Genomic DNA, 5,291 nt, shown 5'->3' with positions numbered 1-5,291 from the left:
TGTTTTGTTTTGAATAAGCACGTGTCTTATATTTTGGCTTTAACGCTTCTTCCTTGTTGTTGTTTTCTCACTTTGTATTTGTGTAACACTGTCTCCTCTTTGAATCTTTCTCTTTTTTTAAAGATAATAATTTCAAGCTTCGATTTGGTTCCAATGAAACCAGAGTTTTTAATAATAAGTGTCACTGTCACTTTAGAAGAGTCCCCCCATTTCCCACATTTGTTTTCCTCTGATATCCAAATCCCAATTAGATTTGCAGAATCAGAATGAGAAATTGTCAGGTGGTGCTGAGTGGGTGAAACTCTCTTTTTTTCTTTTTCTTTTGTCAGATAGTTGGATCTGCTGCTCACCCAAACTGGGCCTGGCCCAGTAAAGATCAATACCAGTCACATTATATCATTCCCTCGATTATACCCCTACTTTTTTTTTTCTTTGGGAGACAAACGACCCTACTTTATACTTATTAGTTTTTGTCGAAACAAAAAGTAATATTAAGCATTATCAAACTGTAGAAAAATATTTGAAACGAAAAAGAAAAAAAAATTGGCATAATATCACTTATTATGAAACAGAAAAGTAGACCATTAGATAAAAGTACACAAATAATTATATGATTTTAGGATAAACAATCACTGAAAATACTAAATTAATTAATTATTCTTACATTTTATTTGCTCTATGTAAACATTTTATTTGCTGTATGAATAGTTATCCGAATTTATTGAATCAGAACAGAGTGAAACGGATATTACAGAAATTTTGCAGAGCCCTATACGTATTCCATGCAACTAGACTACATTTGCTCCTACGAATCTACGATGTTAATAAGAGACCCATTCTCCATACATTGATACTTTATATTATGCACACCCATACGCACACATTTCAAGTTTAATCTGTCATTGACTATATACGTACGCTTACATTGATTATTAATGTTTCAGTTCGTTCTTGGTTCCCAGAGTGAAACTGGACCGGCTACTTTCTTCATATCATAGAATAGCTATTTTTCTGATAGTGTCTGCATCTTAATAAATACTATATAGTATATGCACAATGATGTCGACAAAAGTGTATACAAACCTATATATACACAACCGAATTGTAACACCTTTCTTATTACGTACTACAAAATTTCATAAAGCATTGCTTGTTTTCTAAAGGGGACCAAACTAATTAATCCCTAACATTTTTCGATGGCAATGGAAAAGGTCGAAAAAAATTAAATGGAAAAAATCCCCCGAAGGACCAAAAAATATACCTCTCCAAGTTGAACAAAGTAAATAGATAATATTTATAAATAAAAAATAAAAAAATGTGTGAAGGTAAAGCGTGGAAGGCTCTTTTTTGCGACAAACTCTACATGGACACAGTGGTCCAATGGTCCTTACCCTAATCGTTTGTTGAGACATTTTATCATGTTATCATTCGAAACGTTCTGTAGTATATATTACATAAGATATGTAAGAGATTATTATTTTCTTGGACAATCAGAAAAGTTAAAGGTTTTAATTAAGCGAGATATATAATAACATAATAGTAGGGGTGATGCTACTTATCACTTTTAGGTACTCATTAACAAGACATACTTTGGTTCACCCCTCTTCATTCACCCCCTTACAAAATAAGGAAATAAAATATGTATATATTATTATAAAATTAGAAATTTAAACCGCTGTTATATAAACCTAAACAATTTCGTTATAATTGTAAAATTTAAACCCTAATCATCTCATTTATAAATCCAAACCGACATATAATTTTGTTCTAATTGTAAAATCTAAACTCTAACCATCTCATTTGTAAACCCAAACCGACATATAATTTCGTTCTAATTGTAAAATCTAAATCCTAACCATTTCATTTGTAAACCCAAACCGACATATAATTTTGTTCTAATTATGAAATCTAAACTCTAACCACCTTATTTATAAACCCAAACCGACATATAATTTCGTTTTAATTATAAAATCTAAACACTAATTCTCATTTATAAACTCAAACCGATATATAAAAACTCGTTTAATTGTAAAATATAAACCAAGCCAATATTTAACTTTCTTTAAATAAAAGTATACATAATTTGTTTCCTTAATTTGTTTGGCTTTTTCATTTAATTTTGATTTATTTTTAAAAAAAATATTAGATAGAACATTTTGATTGGTTGAGAGGGGATGGGATGAATACAAAGGTTCCCGTACTCATTAACCAGAAAAAGCTTAAAAATTAAATCATGTTCCCGTACTTATTAATCATTTTCAAGACTCGTTTATATATAACTTAAGTAATTCCGTAGACTAATTTCAAATTCAGGGTATATGCAAGTTCATTTAGGTACAAACACACCATGTGAAGCATCTGGACCAAAACATAAAGAGAATATAAGCAAATTAACGAGGTGTGACGAAACATGTCTAAAATTTTAACTGTAAATGTTAATTTTTAAAAACTAAAATATTAAAATATGTGAATGTTCGTACTTATATATATCGTCATATTTAAAAAAAAGTTAATTTTAATTGCACCAAATCGTAAAAGAATGTATGTCATTTATTTTTATACATTTATTTAAGCAATGTTGTTAAAAGTTTAACTCTACTATCATGTGGTATATTATGAAAATTACCAATGTATTTAATTAATTGAGTAACTAACAAAAGAAGAGCTTATAATAGTTTATAAAATAATAAAATAATATTTTAGAATTTATTATTATTAAAAAATTCTATTTATTGTTTCAGATATCTTAGAAAACAATGACAAACAATTTAGAATAATTATAAAACTTAATTTTATTTACAAAACTAAGATTAAATATTTGCATCCCTAAATAGTTTAATAATGACAATATATTTTAAAACTAAGATGCAACATTGGTTATATATTTAAAATATAAATATTATATCTAATTTATTAAATATTTTTTTCACTGTATATCGACGCAGTGACATCTTATTAAAATCTAACAAATCACAAATGTTACTTTTAATTCAATATAATATATATAACTAAAAATCAAAAAAAAAATAAATCAAGATTTCTAGATACGACTGCTTCAAAACATGATTTATTTTATTTTATAGATTTTACCAAATTTATATAATTCATGGATTTGAATATTGTATCATGCAACAGGTTATGAAACTAAATAAATTAAATGTAAAAGATTATAAAATGTATAGAATAAATCAAATGAAACTGTTATTATTATTTTATAGCTAACAAATTACAGTAAAATTTACGAAAACATTTTCCCATGAATAACTATCTCGTTTTATATATATATATATATATATATTAGTTGCATATATCGTATAGCTATGATAGCATCAAAAGTTCAAAATTGTAACCGTTTGACAACAAAACAAGTATTTACGAGGAAAAAAAAGTATTTAACAAAATTTATTATGGTTTTCTTGCAAGAGATTAATTTTCCCTCAGTTTTATCATACATGAATAATAATCCATGTGATTTGCTCAGTTCTGACATGTAAATCTAACTAAGATGAAAAAAAAAGAAAAAAAAAATCTAACTAATTAAGATGATAAAAATAAAATATGTAAAAGTTGCATGTGTTTACATTTTGACACATTAGGACAAAGTATACATATATAGTTTTAATTGAGATATTAGATTGAAATCTCGTTCTTGTTAAAACTGGAGATACTAAACCAACTACCAAAAACCAAATAACTTTTATTTGCAATATCTAGAAGACTTTATTGGTTATATCAACTGTAGACAAATATGTGCTTATCACCTGAATAATATTTACTAATCTGTACTCAAAGAATTTAAAAAAAAAATTGAAACCTTTTTACCATTGATTTAAGACTATTTCTGAAAAATTCAAGAATTTTACTTTGGTATTTTTAAAATATTATTTTTAAAAATTCATAGAAAAAGCTAAAAAAATTAGGTATTATTTATAGAGACTGATTATAGTTTTACATACAAGATATAATTTATTAATATTTTAATGTTATATATTTAAAAATAGAGAAAATTACATATTTAACATTAAAATTACTAGAATAGGAAATTTAAATAGAAGTAATACTATATTTTTATTTATTTTTCTACTTTACTAAAGCATATTATTTTATCTGGTCTATTGTCTATTTAGTAGTCTATTTTGAATTTTTAATGATTTCATACATGTATAGATAAAAAATATTATTTAGCTGGTCAAATGCCTATTTTATAATCTATTGATAATTTGTTCATGGTCTTTTACATATTTCTCATACACATATATAGATACTAAATCAAATAGTTCCACGCGTCTGTATTTGCGTAGAGCAATATCTAGTAAATTTATATGTTTTAATAGTATACTCTGTAATGCTTATTTTTGGTGCTCAAATATTATTCATTTAATTTCTTCATGAACTTTTTGGATATCTCTAATACACATATATAGATACTAAATCAACTATTTCCACGCGTCTCACATGCGTTGGAGCAATATCTACTAAAATTATATCTTAGTTGTATGGTTATTTTTGGTGTGCACATATTAGTTATAATATATGAGAAATTAATTTGTATAGCTAAAAATAACTAGCAAGCAGAAACCAACAAACAAAAATAATAAATACAGAAGATCTGATATGAATAAAGATGAAATAAAAAATACAGATATCTAAATAAGGGGAAATAGTGTCACAAAACATTGTCACACTTGCCTTACCGATACACAGTACATGTAAGCATATATATTTGTATATCTATATAAATAGCTAGAGTTACCCCAAGTCTATAGCTAAATGAAAAGGACAAGAAGCTCTCACATGACCCGAACCACATCATTCATGGGCCCCTTTACCTTCTCTAATATGTGATCTTCATCTCTACCATCGAGAAAATCTCTCTCAAAGCCACTATATTTTCTTCACCCTTTAAAGTCGTATAGAGAGAACCCAACTAAACTCGAAACCATTGATTTCATTTTCATTTATATTTTCTTTTGGAGTCAACGAAAAGATCAGAAGAAGAAAGCAAACACAAAGAGTACGTCTGTCTTCTTCTTCTGGATTCTCTAGGGTTTTCTTTTTTCACTTTTTTGTTTTTCTTTCTTTTTGTTCTTGTTCTTCACTTAATTTTTTAATTAAAATATATATATTTTTCTTGGTATTGCGGTAGTGATTTTAATTTGATTTCTAATATTATTATCTCATGTATGTTGAAGGATTTTGTATTGGGTCATCATCTTGTCAACAATCACTCATCAGATCCATAAAAGTAAAGTTGAAATACTTTTTGAAAGATCTTGAATTGGTNAAAAAAA

This window comes from Camelina sativa, chromosome 13, assembly GCF_000633955.1.
Source record: "Camelina sativa cultivar DH55 chromosome 13, Cs, whole genome shotgun sequence".
NCBI classification, from domain to species: Eukaryota; Viridiplantae; Streptophyta; class Magnoliopsida; order Brassicales; family Brassicaceae; genus Camelina; species Camelina sativa.
This window is presented reverse-complemented; position numbering follows the sequence as displayed.